The sequence below is a fragment of the Littorina saxatilis genome, unplaced genomic scaffold (genome assembly GCF_037325665.1).
Source record: "Littorina saxatilis isolate snail1 unplaced genomic scaffold, US_GU_Lsax_2.0 scaffold_324, whole genome shotgun sequence".
Lineage (NCBI taxonomy): Eukaryota > Metazoa > Mollusca > Gastropoda > Littorinimorpha > Littorinidae > Littorina > Littorina saxatilis.
In genome coordinates this window covers 3,260-26,217 of record NW_027126294.1, presented here as the reverse complement: position 1 = coordinate 26,217, position 22,958 = coordinate 3,260, and the positions used below count along the sequence as shown (strand labels likewise).

Below are 22,958 nucleotides of genomic sequence, written 5' to 3'. Positions count from 1 at the left end.
CCCGACTGCGGTTGGGCTTACAGGCACCTTTTTCGGTCGATCGACCGCAGTGTCTCTACTTGTTTTAACTTTCTGAGCGTGTTTTTAATCCAAACATATCATATCTATATGTTTTTAGAATCAGGAACCGACAAGGAATAAGATGAAAATGTTTTTAAATTGATTCCGATAATTTAATTTTGATAATAATTTTTTTATATTTAATTTTCAGAGCTTGTTTTTAATTCAAATATAACATATTTATATGTTTTTGGAATCAGCAAATGATGGAGAATAAGATGAACGTAAATTTGGATCGTTTTCTAAAAACAATATTTTTTTTACATTTTTCAGATTTTTAATGATCAAATTTTCTCACCCTGTCCTTTACCACCCCCCCCCCCCCCCCCAAAAAAAAAAAAATTGAGTTTGGAAAAAAAAAGTTTAGGGTCGGCGCCGAAATTTTTTTTCTTTTGCTTATTTCCAGAAATAGATTCCCTCGTTCGCGAGGCTTTGCCGCGGCGGACATCGTCGCCAGCTCTGCCCCCGCCTGGGGGTTAGGCGACGTTCTCTCCTGGGCGTCTTTTGATGCCTGTGCCTTCAGACTCCGGGTCTTCTCTGGACCAGGCTGCTGTCCGCCGTGACTTTTCTGGACGGTCCCGCGGGGACCTTCTTCTCCTCTTCCTGGCCGGCATTTGTTGCCTTCCGCTTGCGGTAGCGCAACAGTGCATGTCCCTCCGGGGATCCGGTCACAGCAAGGTTAGTGTCTGCAGCAGCCGTTTACGGCAGCTGCTCTTCCGGTTCCCGGAAGCAGAGGTTCACCGGCTAGTGCACAGGCTACTGTCACGTCCGGTAGAGCTTCGACTTACGTCAGCAGTCGTCCGCGACAGCTGCTTCCAGCTTTAGCCGGAAGTAAGAGGTTCACCGGCTAGTGCACAGACTACTGTCACGTCCGGTTCGAGCTTCGACTTACGTCAGCAGTCGTCCGCGACAGCTGCTTCCAGCTTTTGCCGGAAGTAAGAGGTTCACCGGCTAGTGCACAGACTACTGTCACGTCCGGTTCGAGCTTCGACTTACGTCAGCAGTCGTCCGCGGCAGCTGCTTCTGGCTCCGGCCGGAAGTAAAAGGTGTTTGACTCAAGGTCAAACAGGTCATTCCTTGAGTGCACAGGCTACTGTCACTTCCGGTTTGACTCAAGGTCATACAGGTCATTCCTTGAGTGCACAGGCTACTGCCACTTCAGGTTTGACTGAAGGTCATACAGGTCATTCCTCGGGTGCACAGGCTACTGTCATTTCCGGCTTGAATCAAGGTCATACAGGTCATTCCTCGAGCGCACAGGCTAATGAGCGAGGTTTGGCGTCAACTAAGGTGACTCGAGTCGAACCGGAGGTCGCAAAAACTCGGTCCGGTACGACTGGAGTGACGTCACCGGTTAACCAACTTTCAACCTTGCTTCCTGCGTAGGGTCTCTCCAGTTCCAAGATGGCTGCCAAGGCGAGGTGAGAAACTTCTGCAAATATTTTTTGACAAAGTTACGGATTGTGAGAAGACATTTGTTGTAAATCACTTAGCCTTTCAAAAATTAAGGATACTGGGTTGGATACTGTCTTGGTTTTAATGCATTTTATTTTAGCAGTGATGTTTATTTTGGGAAGAAATGAGGTCAACAGGAGTTTGGGTGCGATTTCGGCTCAAATGTACTTTAGCGCCCTGAACTTTTACCCGGCTGTTTTGCGCTCGATTTTCACGCTCACTTCTTCATTGACGTTCGAATCGATAGTTCGATGTTTTGGCATTACATTCACATCAACAATAAAACAGTACTGCTTGTTCATCATCGTCGTCCATCAACTCTCCACAACAGTAAATCCGTAACGCGCTTGTCGCCATCTTGTTGCAAGGGACGCGACTGGACACAACCCAACAGCATTTCCGCGAAGAAAAAAACCAGACATGTGCAGTGACCCTACCGTAGCTCAACCCTGTTCCTCGCGAAAACTCGCTCAATGTCACTTCTGGTTTGACTCAAGGTCATACAGGTCATTCCTCGAGTGCACAGGCTACTGTCACTTCCGGTTCGACTAAAGGTCATACAGGTCATTCCTCGGGTGCACAGGCTACTGTCACTTCTGGTTTGAATCAAGGTCGTACAGGTCATTCTTCGAGTGCACAGGCTACTGTCACTCCCGGTGACTCAAGGTCATACAGGTCATTCCTTGAGTGCACAGGCTACTGTCACTTCTGGTTTGACTGAAGGTCATACAGGTCATCCCTCGAGTGCACATGCTACTGTCACTTTCGGTTTGACTCAAGGTCATATCTACGGGTTTCTGGGCTTCAGCCCTCACTCTGTGCAGCAACAGATCTGGCATAGCGCTGCTGTTTCAGCTGCCCTTCCGACTCTGCACGGATTTTCCGGTTCATTTCCTGCCGCTTCCTCTGGATCGTCAGGGAACGTTGGACACGGTTTGCCCTTCGGGCATACGGGCCTCTGACCTCAGGCGAGCTAGCAGCTGCCACACACTTTGGTGGTGGGTTCGGCTGATCCCCTCACTCCCTGGCCTTCGGTTTTAGATGCCTTTTCGATAAGGACTGGTTCCCAGTCGGCGAGAGAGAGGGAAGGCTACGTCCGTTTTAAGGTTTCTCCTTTGGTGGCCGTTTTACTCTCTCCCAGCTTTACCAAACCCTTTCTTCCGGCAGCGGCTGCCTCTAGTGCCGGTTTCTTTACTGTCCTCACGGCCAGCTATGGAATTCGCACGGGTTTGGTTTGCCTCTCCTGCGCAGGCTTCTTCTTTCGGGCCATTAGCGGCTCAGAGGAAGTTGCCTTTGCCCAAGACGTCCCGGAATTTGCGGTCTTTGTTTGCCCTTCCGCGTGCACCTTTGCTGGTCGCGCCGGATCTCCTTCGGTTGTACGAAGCCTTTGGGGAACAATTTCAGTCCCTCGCTCTCTGAGCGGACTCTCTTCCCCATGGAGGAAATGGGCAGACAGTTTTCGGAACTCGCTTCCTTTTCGGAGACACTCCTTTACGGAGCCCTTGGTGACCTTTACACTCAGTAAAGAGCAGGACGCAGGGGACGCTTTATCCACCTTTGCTAGGGTGAATTTAGAACAGAGAAGGTTGTCCTCTCTGCACATTGTCCTTTCGGTCATGTACAGACGGGTTTTGTTTCTCTCCCATGCCTAGCTTTATGCGGAATCAACGAGAAACTCCCTTAGTTCTTCACCTTTGGTGGATGGGTCTCTTCGGCCTCCTGGCTTTGGAGGTCAGGAGGTTGGAGATAGAGACTCATATCATAGGGACCTTCAGGTCTCTTCCTTTGCTCTTCAAGCTTTGAAGCAGCAAAACAGGCTCTACTTGAGCAGACTCAGCCCTTTCAGGCTAAGTCCTCAGCTCAGGCTTTAACCGGAGAGGTTGTTCTTTCTCAGACGTTGTAGTCGGTATTGGAACAACAGCTGGCCTTAGGGCATCCGGGTTTTTTAGCCTATGCTGGCGCAACAGCCATTCCTCCCGTTGGCGGTGGTGGCTGTTGTTTGTTTTTATGGACTCGGTCCTAGTGGGTCTTTCGCCGAGTTGGACTCTGTCTTTCTCTAGCGATCGGACTTGTTCGAGTGTTTCGTCCAAGCTTAAGGTTTACTTGAGTTGGCCTCGGAAGTTACATTCAGATTTTCCTGAGTTTGCATTGGTTTTGGCAATGCATGGTGAGGAGCCTTTCTTGTGGCCTATCACTTTCTCAGCTTTATTGGCTAACCCTCTCCTTTCGGCAAAGGGTCTAGTTAATGTTCCGGGTTTCTGGGTGCGGGCTTTTAGCCCAGCATCTTTTAGGGCCGGCCTACGGGCGTTACGGCGCTCAGCCTTAGCCCAGGTAATAGTCTCTTGACTGGCATGGGCAACTACGGTCTCCGTGTCCCTAGAATTTGTGTCTCCCTCTTCTCCCTCATCCTGGCATGAGGCGAGTCGGGGCGACTTCCGGTGGTTTGGGTTGCCTGTTACGGTCTCCCGTCTACCACTTACAACTATTACGGACGCTTGCCAGTTGTTTTCCGTGTCTGACGCTCGATTCTGAGGTAATCAGACGCGTTTGGCTTTTCAGCTAAACTCAGGAATTCTTTTTTCTGGGTTTGGTCTGCCGCGAATTTTATTTCGGGCCCTTTCCCTAAGAACTCTTGTTCAGGGACTCTTATGGCTGGTTGGCTTCACGGTTTTCCGTTTTCCTTTCCAGTCTTGTTTTCTGGTTTAGGTTTGTGAGTTTCATTCAATTACCTACAAGCAGACTGCTCTGCGAACACTGACTTTTTGTCATTTCGTTTAGGGTCACCGGTCACATCAAGCTTTGGCCACGGCGGTTTCCGCTTTCTGGTGCTTACGCACTATCTTAGGTCGCTGCTTCCTCTTTTTTACCCCTCTCTCTGCTTTCGCAGGGTCCGGTAGAGGACGACTGGTGACCGTCTCCTTTTGAGATTTTTTCATTGAGTTGGACTCTTACTCACGGAGCATTTCCAGGCCATTAGCATTTCTTCCAATAGAAAGGGGGGGGGGTCAGCTTGTCTTTCCTTCTACTCGGCTCGGGTTTATTCAAGGCTTGGGTCTTTTTCCGGACTGTTTTACGGTTCAGGAGATTGGAAGAAGTGCTCGGCACAGCTTACCGGCTCTCTGATGTTGTCTTTCGCATTTTTTGCCTGAGAGACATTGCGGCCGTCAATCAGGATGGTTCTCGGTCCTCTTTCTGTCATTTGGCAGTGGGCCAGTCCCTGGCAAGGGTTTTAGAGTGAGTTAGATGTTTTCTTTCTCACCGGGTCCTTTCCTGACTTTTGGCAGTGGGCCAGTTTTTGGCAAGGGATTTTCTTTCCTTCCGCCTTGGCGTAGCTATCTGCTATCTTTCCCCTCCGCTCGGCCCGAGCTCTTTTTCCAGGGCCTGGGCCCCATCCTCGGCCGTTTTACGGTCTAGGAGGTTGGATGACGTCCTGCGCACAGCTTACTGGCGCTTGGCTTTCGTCTTTATCAGTTTTCGTAGAGAGACATTGCTGCTGTCTGGCAGTATGGATCTCGGTCCATTACTGCCTTGGTGGCAGCTGGAGGATGTCTCTCCAGAACTTAAGAGTGAGTTTGAACTTTTTGATCTTACCCACCACCTTGTTGGAGTTATCTGCTAATCATGTGATTCGGAGTAAGAATATGTAATTTAATTGAACATTTTTAATTAAATTTTCATTTGATTAATATACTTACCCGAATCACATGGGTAATTCCCTCCCGCCTGCCCCGCTTTATAGTTTCTTAGTATTATATAAGTCGATTGATCTGTGTATCATGTGACCAGGCACCACTAGTGACGTAGTCCACCCACTAATGGGAGTCAACCGCGGGTGGCAAGTACCATGGTGCTGTCACTTTTTTAGTTGGGGTTGCTTCCCTTATACTTAGACGGGTAAGCTTTTATCAGGACCTAGGCATCTCCAAGTGTGTCAATGCTAATCATGTGATTCGGGTAAGTATATTAATCAAATGAAAATTTAATTAAAAATGTTCAATATTTGGATTAACAACAAGCTCTGAAAATTAAATATATAAAAATTATTATCAAAATTAAATTGTCCAAATCAATTTAGAAACACTTTCATCTTATTCCTTGTCGGTTCCTGATTCTAAAAACATATAGATATGATATGTTTGGATTAAAAACACGCTCAGAAAGTTAAAACGAAGAGAGGTACAGAAAAGCGCGCGTGCTATCCTTCCCAGCGCAACTACTACCCCGCTCTTCTTGTCAATTTCACTGCCTATGCCGTGAGCGGTGGACTGACGATGCTACGAGTATACGGTCTTGCTACGTTGCATTGCGTTCAGTTTCATTCTGTGAGTTCGACAGCTACTTGACTAAATGTTGTATTTTCGCCTTACGCGACTTGTTAATTTATCTGACACAACGCACCAGTCCGTTGTTAATCCGAGAGTGGGACTAACCAAGGTTATGTCAATGGCGGAGGGGTGTTGGTTTGAGATATCGGGTATTCTGGTTGCTGATCCGTCATTTAGTAAGTACACATTTGATTGCGTTATATAGGTGGCAAGGCTCTTTCCCACGGCACATGTCTGATCGGGGAAGTTGGCATCCCACAGGGGGTTTCGGCCATTAACATCTCCGATCACCCAGGTGCGTCTTCCGTCGAGCTCTGAGAGCCAGCTGAAAATCGGGCCTTTGGTAATGTTTCTGTTATATATGTTTAATAGGAAGATGGATGGGCCATCATTCAGCAGAAGTTCAACTAGGTTTTAATGTATTTTTGTGTCGGCCGGAACAGGGGTTGGGTGAACATTGTACTTCAGATTGTCTCTGACATAGGTTACTGTGTACTTGATAGTTTGTGCTCCGCTCGTATCATCAACCTGATAATCTGTGACGGGTGGGTAAAAGAAACCAGATATGAAGGGGAGTTTTCCCGCATGACAGAGTGGGGACTGTATCAATAATACATTGAACATGTTGTTTTGGTTAAGATAATTAATAAGGTACGGTAGAGCAGTATTAAGGGAACGACAGTTCCACTGCAGTATATTTACTCTGGAATCCATTTCAATCACAGAAGACCTAAAGTCTGATGTGACCGTTTGATCTGCCCCTCAACTTTCTATGATGTCATTGTGTTGTCAAGGGGTTGAGACTCTGTTACAGATCTGCCTCCCTGAATGCCGAGAAGAGCGCATTGAGTGGTAAGTATCTTATTTAAAGCTGGTGGAGTTGGATTTTCCTTTGGCTTAAATATTTCAGTATATAGCCCTGTCAGAAGTGTCAGAACATTTTCGGGGCTTTCATTCGTTTTTGCTTCAATAAGTGCAGCTAGGATGCCAGTGACGAATTTGAACACCTCACCGCAGTTCTCGGCGCTCATCATCTTCATCTTAGCATAGCTTTCTTTTAAAATATGTTGTCTAAGGCAGTCTTCGGACTGTGGTTTTGGTGTGTTTTGTGTTTCATCTTCCTCAACAATCATCAACTTTGGTTCATCCATGAACAAGTCATCATAATCGTGTGTGGGGGAAGTTTGAGATTCTGCATCAGCAACCTTTTTTTTCATTGTTTGTTGTTGGCTGTTTGTTTGTCTTTGTTTTGTCTGCTGCTTTTGTGGGGGCCTTTTTTTACATTGTGTGTTGATTTTAGTTTCTGGGCAACAGTAGACTCCTTATTAATAGGGTTTATGTCAGTTCTTTGTCCAGGTCTCTGGAGGGCAATATTTTGTTCTGAAATGGGGTTTTATCACTTCGAGGGTTGCTTGGTCCGCCTTGATTTCCTGTGCGAATGCGGCTTGTTGTTGGTTCTGGCCAGACAGTGCTGTAATCCTGCTTTTCAATCTCAGCCACGAAAGCTGGGGAGGTAGCCAGGTTTCTCTTTGCTTTGCTGGCACCGCGAGGAGCACTTTTCCCCCCTGCCATTTTCAGCACCCAGCACTCATCGACTTCTGAATCAGAGTCATTAGATGTATCTGGGTCTTTCTTTTGTTTTTTCATTATTTCAAACGTTGCTCTTCTTATAGCTTCTGCATATGGGATGTATTTAGCTGCTCGGATTTTGTTTGCTGTTCTTCGGAGCACTAGCTCAGGACAGCTTAAGTAAGCTGCCGAGTGGGGACCGCCACAGTTTAGGCAGTGTTTGTCATTTGGACAGTTGTCAACTGGGTGGTCTTTCTTTTGACCGCATCTTGGGCATTTGTCTTGTCTGGCTTTACATTGTTTGGAGCCATGTCCCAATCTCTGGCACTTAGTACACCTTCTGACTGGGGCCACATAGGGTTCTACAGCAAAGAAGGTTTTCACTATCGTCACTGTATCTGGTAGCGTTTTCTTTAAAAAAGTGATTTTGACAGCTTGAGTAAGTTCCCCCTTCTGGTTTTTTAACCGCTGAAGAGATTTTACTTTCTCGAGAGATTGTTGAAGTTTATCAAGGACTTCAGAGAGTGGGATGGGTCTGATGACACCTTCCGTTGTTGCCTCTGGTATAGTGCATCTTATTTGCACTTGAGCGAGACTGGTGAGATTGGAAAGTTTATGTTGTTGTTTTTCATTGCAGCAGGCAATCAAGAATTTGCCAGAGGGTAGAGGTCGTACACCTTCTATCTGACCGACCGCGTCAACCAGAACACAACACTGGAGTGATGGCCCAAGTTTCGAGAACATAGCTGGACCTGTAGCCGCGTTGGTGAGAATGACTGGGTATTGTGCAAAGGTTGGAGGAAGACTTGGTGTCACCTTTTTTGACTTTGTGTGTCTAGGGGGCCCAGTTTTGACTGGTTGTGAGACTTTTGACTGTGGCTGAGGCAGAGCCTGTTCGGCATCACTGTTAGCAATGGGTGCTTTTTTCTTCCGCTGACGGCGGCGTTGAGTTTTAAAAATGTCATCGCCTTCTGTGCTTTGGGAAAGTTTGTGTGCGTGCCTGTGTGTGTTCTTAATCTAAGACAAATGTCGCCAATGTTTTTACAGAGTGACGTTAAATAAACGATTTTATCATTATCATGAGTCTGTATGTTCTGGCCTTCATCTGAAAAGCCATCACAGATTGAAAAGGGCTTAGAGATAAGCTCTAACTTCTCAATCCTGTTTGAGTGGACTTCGCCTCCAAAGGTGATTGTGGTGTTTCGGCACTCAGTTACATTGTCGACAAGTATGGACTCGACATGATATGATCAGGAATGGCATCTTTTTCGTGCTGTTCCCATTCCACGAATCTGGGAGGGACCTAAGCTTGGCGGGTCCATGGTTCGGACCCGGCGTACGGTGCGCCACTCAAGCCGGGTATTCGGCTCTACTTGCTACCCGGCGAAGCGGGTATTCATCTAGTACATCATACACACACACCGTCACACACACTCACACTGTCACTGCACACACACATGCACACACACACACACTGTGACTGACACTGACTGACCGTCACACACACACACACACACACACACACACACGGGCACACAGTGACACACACACCCCTTGAACTGACACACACACACGCACACACAACTGAACACACACATACACACACTGATCATCAGTTTATAAATGTGAAAAAAGTGCAGTGCACAAACATTTTTGGGGGTATCTCTTATTTTCTCTATAATTATGAGCCTTGTCACAGTACAGTGTACAAGAGAGACTGCATTGCCCGTGCGTTGAGCAGAGAAAGTAGGTCATTCTAAGCTGACTATTTAGCGCGGTCAGATTTTAGTTTTCTTCTATATTCCTTTGCACTTTTGCTGGGGTACTGGCCGAGTTAATCGTTTTCCCATGTGTGTGGGACCTGTAAGGAATTCGAAGCCGCAACTGACCACAGATAGGCCTTTGTTCTACTCCCCCCCCCCCCCTCCCCGAAACATCCGTCCGAGATGGTGGCTACTGACTGGACTTGCAACTTTCTCAACTTGTACAGTACGAACTGCAGTGACTCGAATTTGAGTTTTGGGATTTCTCTTGCTCTACCTTTTCTGATAATGTTTTACTTAGCTCGTGTTTAGATGCAATACATAATGTCTCTTTACATTTAGTCAAGTTTTGAATAAATGTTTTAACATAGAGGGGGAATCGAGACGAGTGTCGTGGTGTGTGTGTGTGTGTGTGTGTGTGTGTGTGTGTGTGTGTGTGTGTGTGTATGTGTGTGTGTGCGTGTGTGCGTGTGCATGTGTGTGTGTGTGTAGAGCGATTCAGAAAAAACTACTGAACCGATCTTTATGAAATTTTACATGAGAGTTCCTGGGAATGATATCCCCGGACATTTTTTTCTTTTATTTTCGATAAATACCTTTGATGACGTCATATCCAGCTTTTTGTAAAAGTTGAGGCGGCACTGTCACACCCTCATTGTTCAATCAAATTAATTCCCGCAGTGGGGCACTGCGGTTATGAAATTAAAAGCCCCTCCTGTTTTTGGAACCGCAGGAGCTTTCTAGTTTGCTGTTAGGTAGATTTTTGGTTCCTCTTTCCTGTCATGCTCTCTTTTTCTTCATGAATTCTTTTCTTTTTTCTGCCTTCTTGCTCATTCACCTGTATTTTTTCCAAAAATCTCTTCTCTTGCCGCTTGTCTCGCGATTCATGTATAGTTTAATCTGTTAGTGTTCTGATGTAAGTCCAGCAGTAGATAGGTTAAGCCTATTTTAACATACTGGAAACTGGTAATCTTCCAGTAGGTATTAATTTAGTTTTACTAAAGCCTGCTGGGACACAAGTAATGGGTTAGTGCATTTGTAAACAGGAATCGCTTGACAAGTGGCCCCCTTCATCCCCCCCTTCCTCGTCCTGATATGGCTCTGCGTAGTCGGCTGGACGTTAAGCAACAAATAAAATAAATAAAAAAAACAACAAACAAACAATCAAATTAATTGAAATTTTAGTCAAGCAATCTTCGACAAAGGCCGAACTTCGGTATTGCATTTCAGCTTGGTGGCTTGAAAATTAACTAATGACTTTGGCCATTAAAAATCTGAAATTGTAAAAAAAATAATTGTTTTATAAAACGATCCAAATTTACGTTCATCTTATTCTTCATCATTGTCTGATTCAAAAAAACATATATAAATATGTTATATTTGGATTAAAAACAAGCTCTGAAAATTAAAAATATAAAAATTATGGATTGTTGTTATCATTTACATAAAAACTTATCTGTTAATCCAAACAATGATATAATTACTGTGATGTTCTTAACTACACTTTAACATGGAATGTATGTATGTATGTATGTATGTAGGTATGTATGTAGGTATGTATGTAGGTATGTATGCATGTGTATTGGTGTGTCGGTGTGTCAGGTGTGCAAGAAAAAAGGGTATTTTTTATCATGGGTTTTATGAATTTTCTTCTCTTATTCTTTTATAATTATTAATTAATGACCTATATGTGCTGATGACCAATTTAATTTCCTTTGTTGGATCAATAGAATGTTATGAGTTATGAGTTATGAGTTAAAATTACATTTTTGAAATCAATTTAAAAACACTTTCATCTTATTCCTTGTCGGTTCCTGATTCCAAAAACATAGAGATATGATATGTTTGAATTAAAAACACGCTCAGAAAGTTAAAACGAAGAGAGGTACAGAAAAGCGTGCTATCCTTCTCAGCGCAACTACTACCCCGCTCTTCTTGTCAATTCCACTGCCTTTGCCACGAGCGGTGGACTGACGACGATGCTACGAATATACGGTCTTGCTGAAAAATTGCATTGCGTTCAGTTTCATTCTGTGAGTTCGACAGCTTGACTAAATGTTGTATTTTCGCCATACGCGACTTGTTTTGTTTTAGGATCGATTTTGATAATGATTAAGAAAGGAGAATAGCCGGTGTTAGTTTTACAGTCGGTTTTATGAAGTTTGAGTAAAGAAGTGCGTGGTTTTTACCCTCCCTTTCGTTTTCCTTCCCCTTCTTTAGTTTGCTATTATTGTGCTATCTTTTCCTGCTTCTACACACACATACACACACACACACACACACACACACACACACACACACACACACACACACACACACACACACACACACACACACACACAAATCGAATCTAAAACTAAAGAGCCGAAATGGCTGCACTCTAACTCATCTTTGATCTGCCAAAAAACAAATCAATCAATCATTTACACATGGATCAGAGGCAATGATATGGCTGACAGAGAAGCAAATGAGGCTGTTACAGATCAAACAGCATTTCATGACATAAAATTAACAAAGACGGGAGCAAAACACAAAATGGCCAATGTTGCCTGGCGTCACTGGGAAACAGAATTAAAAATAGAAGGCAATGCTCATGGTTGGCTTATTCTGCCCCGACAAGCAAAACAAAACAGGCCTACACTCCCCACCTCCCTCCTTAAATTACATGTACTTCGCAGCAATTGCACGGATGGATGCGCTCACAAGTGCTTTCCCCGTCTCTGTGAATGTGGAAAGTTTATATCTTTTTTACACCTCTTTGACCGCTGCCAATCACTCCAACAAGACTTCCGCAACCTGAGGAGCTCCTGTGCTACACACCCTTGTCAACGAACACAAACTGAAACCCCATGAGTTTTTTTTTTTTTTTAGATAAACATTGCACGCTTCAATGGAAGCTAGCATACACCCGGGGTGCGTTGCATAGGTAGAGCGCCACAGAACGTTTGCGAATGTTTTCTATGCAACGCATAGTTTTGTTGTGGTGCTCGCGAGCGTTAGCAAGCGCTCGGTCACTGAAGCGTAACAATTGCGAACGCTCGCCGAGAATGGTCAAGGAAACGGGGGTTTGCAGGGAGCATTCCGGAGCATTCTGTAACGTACCTGAGAGGTGGCACGCCAAAAACTATTGCACTGTACTGAGCTTTCCGGTTGACTCTCTCTCTCTCTCTCTTTCTTCCTTTCTTTCTCTCCCTTTCTTTCTCTCTCTCTCACTCACACACACATACACACACATACGTGTCTGAGGGGGGGATCTCTGGACATTAGCCGCAAAGAAAAATGTGTTATATCTGGACTTGTTTATTGCTAAAGCTACAGAAACGGAGTGCGAGTATAAACATGTGTCGGACTTTAAGAATACTTTTTGAGAATTTTTTTTTTTAAAACACTCATTATTGAAAGTTACACACCCAAAAATAGAGATTCTGAAACACGTGTTATATCTGGACATCCGCCACCTAAAAGTGAATGATAGCCGGACATAATTATGACCGGAAAGCTGTAAATACTATCAACTTTATCAAAATAGCGTTACATATGCGTGGTAGTACAAAAAAGCTACCAGTAATCCAGAATTATTAAAAAAAAAAATAGGAGGTGGGGGGGGGGGGGGGTAATTTTTTTTTTTTTTTTTTTTTTTTTTTGCGCATGAAAAGACTTAAGGCCATATTCTCGTTACAAAACCGGGGGGGGGGGGGGGGGGGGGGTATTTTTTTTTTTTTTTTTTTTTTTTTTTTTTTTTGCGCATGAAAAGACTTTAGGCCGGATTTTCGTTACAAAACTAAAGCTTAGTTTAAAAAAAAAAAAAAAAAAAAAAAATTTTAATAAAAAAAAATATTTTTTTTTTAAATAAAAAAAATAAAAAAAAATTTAACCTAATAAGAATGTTTGTTAGCATGAATTAAGGTCGTGTCGCAATTTTTCAACCAAGACAAAAAATTTTATTTAGAAAATTATATTCCGAATAATGTTCAATCTTTTAAATTTGTGTGTGTTAAAATTAAATGGCGGGATGGGGTGTTGGTAACCAAACCAACACTTTATTTCGCAAAGCTAGCGTGCACAGCTAGAGATTGTATTCTTTGATTTTGAATTTTTGTTTGTTTGTTTGCTTAACGCCCAGCCGACCACGAAGGGCCATATCAGGGCGGTGCTGCTTTGACATATAACGTGCGCCACACACAAGACAGAAGTCGCAGCACAGGCTTCATGTCTCACCCAGTCACATTATTTTGACACCGGACCAACCAGTCCTGGCACTAACCCCATAATGCCAGACGCCAGGCGGAGCAGCCACTAGATTGCCAATTTTAAAGTCTTAGGTATGACCCGGCCGGGGTTCGAACCCACGACCTCCCGATCACGGGGCGGACGCCTTACTTCATTGTCTGTTTGATATGAGGATCGATACTTGATCTTTTTATCGTGCTTTAAAAGATTCAAGGATTGTTTGCGTTTGCTTGATCACACTACGGACTGGGTGGCCGAGTGGTAACGCACTTGCGCTCGGAAGCAAGAGGTTGCGAGTTCGACCCTGGGTCAGGGCGTTAGCAATTTTCTCCCCCCTTTCCTAACCTAGGTGGTGGGTTCAAGTGCTAGTCTTTCGGATGAGACGAAAAACCGAGGTCCCTTCGTGTACACTACATTGGGGTGTGCACGTTAAAGATCCCACGATTGTCAAAAGGGTCTTTCCTGGCAAAATTGCATAGGCATAGATAACAAAATTGTCCATCAAAATACCCGTGAAACTTGGAATAATAGGCCGTAAAAATTAGGATATGCGCCGAAATGGCTGCGATCTGCTGGTCGATGTGAATGCGTGATGTATTGTGTAAAAAATTCTATCTCACACGGCATAAATAGATCCCTGCGCCTCGAGTCAGAGTCTGGAGATACGCGCGCGATATAAGACTTGAATCATATAACTAAGAACACGAGAGACTAAAAACACGAACACGCTATATTCCAACATCGGACGACTACCATTCGTGAATAACTTGATGGTTGAAAATGCAGATCTGCTAATATGCACTGCCATTACTTGTTTAAGACATGCACGGATCATATCACAAACGTGTGCTATTCCCTATAACTGAAACGTTAAAGCACCCTCACAAAAACACACTAGTAATTAATATCACAGTGGGAAGTATCCTCTTGAGCTTATACTTTAAAACGCTATTTAGCTTTGGTTCCTCAATGTTTGTTTGATGTTTGTTTGTTTTCAGGAGGGGGGGAGAGAGAGAGAGAGAGAGAGAGAGAGAGAGAGAGAGAGCGAGAGCATGAGTAACCATTGAATGCCATTTTCAGGTGTCATTTTTTCTTACTTGTTAATGTTTTGATTTCAAGGGAAATTGTGTTTTGATTTCAAGGGAAATTGTTTTTGATGGTTACAAAATATAATGATTACACTTACAGGCGAATGACACAACGTGTCCTGTTCCCTGCCACACACAGTCTTCAGTTCTTTGTCACTCATAGTGTTGAATTTACTGTCACAAACACACTCACAGCCACAGTCACACACCCTCACTTGGCGAAAACAGACTTTCTTTCTTTATTTGGTGTTTAACGTCGTTTTCAACCACGAAGGTTATATCGCGACGGGGAAAGGGGGGGAGATGGGATAGAGCCACTTGTCAATTGTTTCTTGTTCACAAAAGCACTAATCAAAAATTTGCTCCAGGGGCTTGCAACGTAGTACAATATATTACCTTACTGGGAGAATGCAAGTTTCCAGTAAAAAGGACTTAACATTTCTTACATACTGCTTGACTAAAATCTTTACAAAAATTGACTATATTCTATACAAGAAACACTTAACAAGGGTAAAAGGAGAAACAGAATCCGTTAGTCGCCTCTTACCACATGCTGGGGAGCATCGGGTAAATTCTTTCTCGTCCCAACCAATATGGGACTCCCCCTAACCCGCGGGGGTAGCGAAAACAAACACAATTCTCAAGAATCAAGTAAGCAACATATATTTTGCAAACCATAATCTGTACTGAGGTTCAATGGGAACCACATTTTTAGAGCAAAAGTTTAAAACAACACAAGAAGACTTAAAAATGTTTTCCTACTGGACAGAGCAAATACACGTAACAATGCTGCGGGTCCATACAAAAGTCATGATCAATGGGAGTTATCCACAACCCAGACAATCTCATACAAAGGACAGCTGTCATGACATCTGTCAGTGCAGACGTCCACATATTTACACCAAAAAGAAACAAGGTAAACCAGAAAACAAGAAGAGCAAACGCTCGATCGAGTCACTTTCGCAGTTCTGAATATTATATGAGGCATCAGATGGACAGGAAGAAATTGCTATTCACAACACAATGAGTCACGTTCACATAAAATTTGAGCCCGGTCACTTTTATAGTTTCCGAGAAAAGCCCAACGTTAAGTTGTGTGTTGCCGAACAGAAAAGGCTAGTTATCTCCCTTGTTTTTCTGATAACGTTCGTAAAAGGCTACAGATGTAAATACTTTGATGTAAAGAATAATCCTACAAAGTTTCAATCACATCCGATGAACTTTGTCAAAGATATAAAATGTCTAATTTTTCCTTTGACGCTGACCTGTGACCTTGAAAAAGGTCAAAGGTCAACGAAACCATCGTTAAAGTGTAGAGGTCATTGGAGGTCACGACTAAACAAAATATGAGCCCGATCGCTTTGATAGTTTCCGAGAAAAGATATAAAATGTTTAATTTTTCCTTTGACGCTGACCTGTGACCTTGAAAAAGGTCAAAGGTCAACGAAACCATCGTTAAAGTGTAGAGGTCATTGGAGGTCACGACTAAACAAAATATGAGCCCGATCGCTTTGATAGTTTCCGAGAAAAGTCCAACGTTAAGGTGGTGTCTACGGACGGCCGGCGGACGGCCGGCCGGACAGACTAACACTGACCGATTACATAGAGTCACTTTTTCTCAAGTGACTCAAAAATCATGAAACATAATCAAGTGATACTGTAATCCGAATCAATTTTCACTTCAAAATTTGTGTCATACCAAATGTTTAGAGCAAAAGTTTAAAACAACACAAGAGATTTGAAAAGGTTTTCCAACTGCATGGGTGGGAGCAAAAAATCTGTGCTTTACGAAAAAAAAAAGTGTATGACCGGGGGGCTTGTAACCACTTTGCTTGTCGACAAAAATATTTCTTTTAACTTCCCTCAAAGTATTAAACAATGGCGACTGCACGTGAGAGGGAACAATAAAGAGACCAAAAAGCAATGTACTCACGTTAAAATGACGAACACGGAACAAATAACAGGGACGTTTCGACCTAAGGGTCTTCTTCAGGCACAAAAACACAAAAGTACACACACAAAAAAGAAGAAGAAAGACGATAGAACAAATAAAGAGGAGAACAACTGACAAAACAACTGCACTGCACAAACCAAAGTGCAGTTTTCCCTCAAAGTGACAGGAAACTGCGGGAAATGGAATTAATATTACAGTAGGAAGTAACAGTTAAATTTAGTACATGTGCTTCATGTGTTCTTTTCATTTGCCACTTTATCTTTAATTTGGGTCCAGGATCTCCCTTCCAGTGTTTGGCTGCCTGCAATGCCCAACAAAATTTGTTTCTTTCCTGGAAGCTTTCCTCCCAAAATGGAAGCTTGAAAAAGCTTCCTCACGGCCTTCTCTTCTTCTCTCGAGAACTTGCTGTAGTTCCCTGAAACAGAAATTGACAGCTGTTCCTCAAAATGCCTTTGTTGTACATGCTAAAGACTACAAAAAATGAGCACCCAAAAAATCACACCTTCCATGGAGACAATAACGTACAAAATACAAAATAAAAAACAATACTGACAAAAATACATAATTCCCAGGCCTTCAAAGTGAGAGGAAAAGAAAAAAAACAGAATGATACAGCTAACGGGCGGGGATATAGCTCAGTTGGTAGCGCGCTGGATTTGTATTCAGTTGGCCGCTGTCAGCGTGAGTTCGATCCCAGGTTCGGCGGAAATTTATTTCACAGAGTCAACTTTGTGTGCAGACTCTCTTCGGTGTCCGAACCTCCCCCCGTGTACACTACATTGGGTGTGCACGTTAAAGATCCCACGATTGACAAAAGGGTCTTTCCTGGCAAAATTGCTTAGGCACAGTTAATAATTGTCTACCTATACCCGTGTGACTTGGAATAATAGGCCGTGAAAGTTTGTTTGTTTGTTTATTTGTTGCTTAACGTCCAGCCGACTACGCAGAGCCATATCAGGACGAGGAAGGGGGGGATGAAGGGGGCCACTTGTCAAGCGATTCCTGTTTACAATGCACAATCATCATCACTCAGAAAAAGATTTCATCTACGGCATCACTGCAGAGGCCAGAACTGTACCCACGGAATATGCGCGATATAAGACTCATTGATTGATTGAACAGAGCTAACCATATCTAAAACATAGTAAACGACTCCCAACATGAAAAAATGGTTATTTTGAGTCCCCGGCCCCCTTCAGTGAATCTGGATCACATTTTGTAAAACCGCAACAAACATTATTGAGTTTTTGGAGCGCTGTGGCAACTTTAAAACTTTTAATTTGACCCCTACCTTGTTTAATGACTGCCAGATTACCTAACGACTTCTGAATCACACACACATTGAAAGCATTGACAAGGTTTTTGATGATGATTAAATGTTATAATTAGCTCATTATATAAATTTGGAAGCAAGCAAAGCTCGCTGTCCACTATTTCTTGCTGGAGGGCATAGAAAGGTAAAACAAGAAGGGCAAAGCCCATACGACTCACATGCTTTACACATTTTTCCTACCAAAATACATGTGACCTTGACCCAAGGTCAAGGTCATCCAAGGTCATGCAACACAAAGCTGTTAATTCAAGACATAGGAAGTACAATGGTGCTTATTGGCTCTTTCTACCATGAGATATGGTCACTTTTAGTGGTTCACTACCTTATTTTGGTCACATTTCATAAGGGTCAAAGTGACCTTGACCTTGATCATATGTGACCAAATGTGTCTCATGAAGAAAGCATAACATGTGCCCCACATAATTTTTAAGTTTGAAACAGTTATCTTCCATAGTTCAGGGTCAAGGTCACTTCAAAATATGTATACAATCCAACTTTGAAGAGCTCCTGTGACCTTGACCTTGGAGCAAGGTAAACCAAACTGGTATCAAAAGATGGGGCTTACTTTGCCCTATATATCATATATAGGTGAGGTATTCAATCTCAAAAACTTCAGAGAAAATGGGAAAAATGTGGAAAAATAGCTGTTTTTAGGCAACATTTATGGCCCCTGCGACCTTGACCTTGAAGCAAGGTCAAGATGCTATGTATGTTTTTTGGGGGCCTTGTCATCATACACCATCTTGCCAAATTTGGTACTGATAGACTGAATAGTGTCCAAGAAATATCCAACGTTAAAGTTTTTCGGACGGACGGACGTCCGGACGACTCGGGTGAGTACATAGACTCACTTTTGCTTCGCATGTGAGTAAAAAAAAACCCACCATGTTGGTTGGATTTAAAAATTATTTTGTGGGGTGTGTATTAATACAAGGAAATGGAACGAATATGATAAAATAAAATAATCAACAAGAACAACCCAAAAATCAATGAGACCATGAATTGCATCAAAGACAGGTTAGAATTTGTGTAGTGTGACTCCTCTTTTATGGTGCATTACACTGAAGAGCACTGAAGAGCAACCGCCCTGATATTATACGTTATTTGCGTTTTTGACCAAAATATGACATTTTACACACATCTCGACAGTCATTGTTCACCTCGACTGCTAGCGCAGTCTCGGAGAACAATGACTGTCTTGATCTGTGTAAAATGTCATATTTTGGTCAAAAACGCAAATAACATTTATTTATCGATTGCATTCCTTTCAGGTACTGACTTTGTTGTTTTAACGATTGAACGAGCACACACACACTTGCAATCAAACACATAAGCTTCATATTTGGGCGTTTCAGGTTGGCCGAAACTTCAAAGGAACTACAAAACACACGTCATGTACTGACTTTGTTGTTGTTTTGACATTGAACAGCACACACACATGCAATCAAACACATGACGTGTGTTTTGTAGTTCCTTTGAAGTTTCGGTCAACCTGAAACGCCAAAATATGAAGTTTTGTATGCCTCTGACGTCACATGGCTCAAAGAAGGGAAATCCAATGTCCAATCGATACATAACCCTTTGTGGTGGACTGGGCATTAAGCAAACATACAAACAAAGAGACTGAAGAGCGCAAGTCTGCTGTATGTACACTGAGCACAAAAAGTTAAGTTCTGTGAAATTTGGAGAGCCTGCAGCTACCCAGCAAAAACACCATTAAAACCATTGATTTTTTGCTGTTTTTCAGTTTTGTGGTCGCTCTGTTTTACACACTAGATCAGCCTGACAGCGCGACAGATTTGAACGAAATTTGTATGAACCATTAGGTAAGACACCAAATAAACTTTCGAATGTAAAAAATGTAAAATATTCAGTTTAAGTCACTGTTTCAACGGTTGAAAGTGAATCAAGCCATCAAAAAACACAATTTTTGAGAGTAGATGTGGTCACGGACCAGTGACATCATACCCAGATATTGCTCAGATTCCAGAAACACATTTTTGAGCAGAAGAAAGACTGATTTTCAAATTCACGTATATTTCTGACCAAATAACTGCTGTTATCTGGGGTATACCATTGAAAAAAATATCCTTTACTTTTTTGTGCTCAGTGTATCAGTGCACGGCAATGAAAGTCACAAAGTTAAAAAGTGTGTGGAGTTGTACCTGCAATGTGTGGCCTCTCCGATGAGAGACCACATATCCCTTTTAAGGCACAGTAAGCCTCCCGCAAACCATCAAAGACACACAGTACAAACACCCTTTTGTTTGAACACTCACCGCTTGAGAATATCTGAGGTGCCTTACGTAAAGAGCCAGCAATTTTCAATGAATTTATTTTTGCATGGTTTATCTAACGCCATAGCCATCGTGGACCCCGGGGTGTGATCAACTTTCCTTTTTTTTCACAATCTAGTCGTCAGTTTCTGATTTCAATGCGACTCGCCTTATCTGCATCAGAACATTATCGTGTAACTCTGAATCTAAAATGCAACAACGACTGCGAGTCACACAAACTTAACGGTGGAGTTGGCTTCAAAGAAGCAAGTTCAATGCAAAAAATGTGTCTGCTTCGGGAAACACTTCTTTGCGTGACAAGCTTCCGGACTCCCTTTTTGTCCATTTTTCAAAACTTCGAGTTGTACTGATCTTTTTTGATGAAAAACAAATCTTTTAGGATTAATGAATGCTTGTGTTACAAGTCGTCAATTTATTATTTAGATTTTAGTACTAGCGCCAAAAAGCGTCTGATTTTGGTACTAGACAATCCTGCAGGCCATGCAAAAATAAAATCTTAAAAAAATGCTAGCTCTTTACGGAGGGTACTTAGGATGTTCGCAAGCGGTGAGTGTTTAAATGAAAGGGTGTTTGTACTGTGCGTAAAAAACCTGGCAATGTCTGTTCAGAAACTGATAGTTTACGTAAACCAGAGTGTGCTGACGCTTTCTGTTGTCCATTTGTCTATTATCCCTACCAAAATTACCCGTCAACATGACAGGCCACCTTCAATTTAAGGACACTTCTGGCAAGTCATTGCAGGTACCCCTGTACTATCTTTTGCAATCAGTATATAAGAAAACTAGCTATTGTAGTCTAAAAATCAGTACTGGCACAATGGTGCACAAGTGCTTTCATGACCACTTGTGATCTGGTTTAGCTCCTTGCAGGACACATACCAATTAATTCCGTCTCTGCCATGGTTTCGGATGATCAAGAGGGCCTGCGAGCGTTGGGGCTCCGGAAGAGCCTGGGCCGCAGCAACATCTGCCTCCTCGCTGTGGCTTTTTATGAGGTGCCGGTTGAGGTGTTGAGCAAAGTACTTTTCGCAGAAGATACAAAAGTATCGCTTGCCCTCTGTCTGGATTTTGACTCCTGAAACCCATGATACTTGAATAATGAAGTTGGAAACTACATCACAAAAGAAAGGAAAAAGAGGGGTTAGTTTAAAGGTCCTTATAATAATAACAAAATATATATATATATATACAAGTGCCGACCTTCAACAGGGTCAGGACAGCATCCCCCCAACTATTAGAGAACAATTCCAAAATTCTTTCACAGTAACAAAAACTATGTTCCTTGTTTATAAAAAATAATGACACACCTTTTATTCGCAGTTATAGCAACAACAAAGAAAACTGCCTGAAATGGAAGAGGGGGAAGACCAAATTGAATCAAATCTTATTTTACAAGGTTTGTGGCATAAGCATTACAGAAATTCTTTCTTTTTCATACTACTCTAATCATATATACACACGGACATACAAATAGAACAGAGAGAGAAAGATAATGGTTTATATTACTAAGGCCACAGACCCATATACAAACCAATGGGGGTGAGAGAGAGAGAGAGAGAGAAAGAGAGAGAGAGAGAGAGAGAGAGAGAGAGAGAGAGATTGAGAGAGAGAGAGAAAGACAGAGAGAAAGAGACGGACAGTGAGAGAGAGAGAGAGAGAGAAAGATAGATGGGTTTTTTTCCCAACTATTGGTTTTTTGGGGGGTACTCCTTTTTTTATGTCAGGTCGATTTGGGGGGTACCCTTGCTTGAGCATCGTCATGTGACCACTGTGAAAGAAATTTTTGATCAGGAAAAAGTACCACAGAGTCAAGTGGGGTGCCTTTACTGGCCTAATAGGATTGAATGAAATGAAATGGGGATGAATGCCTTAAACATATTGCAGTAGAAGTTTAGGCAACTCTCATTCATCCCATAAACATTCTCAGTCACTGAAGACATGCGTGCATACCTTTGCTTGTATTTTCCTCCGGTGATGTCGGGCTTTTGGTACCTGCATACAGAATGAAAGTAAATTAAAACTTGTGCATGCTTAGTTTGAAATTGAACAGATCATGAACCAGGTACCAAAAATATATACCGGCACGGTTGGCCTAGTGGTAAGGTGTCCGCCCCGTGATTGGGAGGTCGTGGGTTCGAACCCCGGCCGGGTCATACCTAAGACTTTAAAATTGGCAATCTAGTGGCTGCTCCGCCTGGCGTCTGGCATTATGGGGTTAGTGCTAGGACTGGTTGGTCCGGTGTCAGAATAATGAGACTGAGTGAGACATGAAGCCTGTGCTGCGATTTCTGTCTTGTGTGTGGCGCACGTTATATGTCAAAGCAGCACCACCCTGATATGGCCCTTCGTGGTCGGCAAACAAACAAACAACCAAAAAGATATAAACACCAAAACGCTTTTGTATGACGGCTTACTAGTGCCAGAACCTAAGGTTACCATTTTCACGTGAAAATTAGTAAATAACAGTGTTAATTACTTATTTTCAATTTTGCCTCGTTTTTGGTCACAGTAGTCGGACTTTAAGAGTCCGCACTGAGAGGCTACAACGTCCGTCAAACATCACTCTCACAATATTTCTGAAATATCTTTTAATAGAAGGCCTTATCGAGCAAGTTATCCGACGGGAAGATGCATGTCAGTTTTCTGCAATAGCACTTTCCTTAACGTTGTTTTGGGTAACTTAAAAAAGAATAATCGAGCCCAAAAACTTTTGAATCGAAGCTGCTTTTAGCAGACGGACTTTTGATCAGCTGTGCTCACACACTTTCACATATATCTTTCAATATAATTCCTTATTCGACAAGTTGTCAGGCAGACAGCTGTGCCTCATATTCATTTACACTACAACACTCATACATCTGCTTTGTAGTGTATTACTATTAGTG

General features: G+C 42.8%; 1 long non-coding RNA gene across 1 annotated transcript; it reads right to left on the bottom strand.

Annotated features, from left to right (window-relative positions):
- Window positions 1-15,137: 15,137 nt before the first annotated feature.
- Window positions 15,138-22,407, bottom strand: LOC138954758 (uncharacterized). The gene is made up of 3 exons (XR_011451957.1): window positions 22,024-22,407; window positions 20,953-21,148; window positions 15,138-16,859 (listed from the first exon to the last, which is right to left on the bottom strand). It is a non-coding gene; the product is annotated as an uncharacterized lncRNA (long non-coding RNA).
- Window positions 22,408-22,958: the final 551 nt, after the last annotated feature.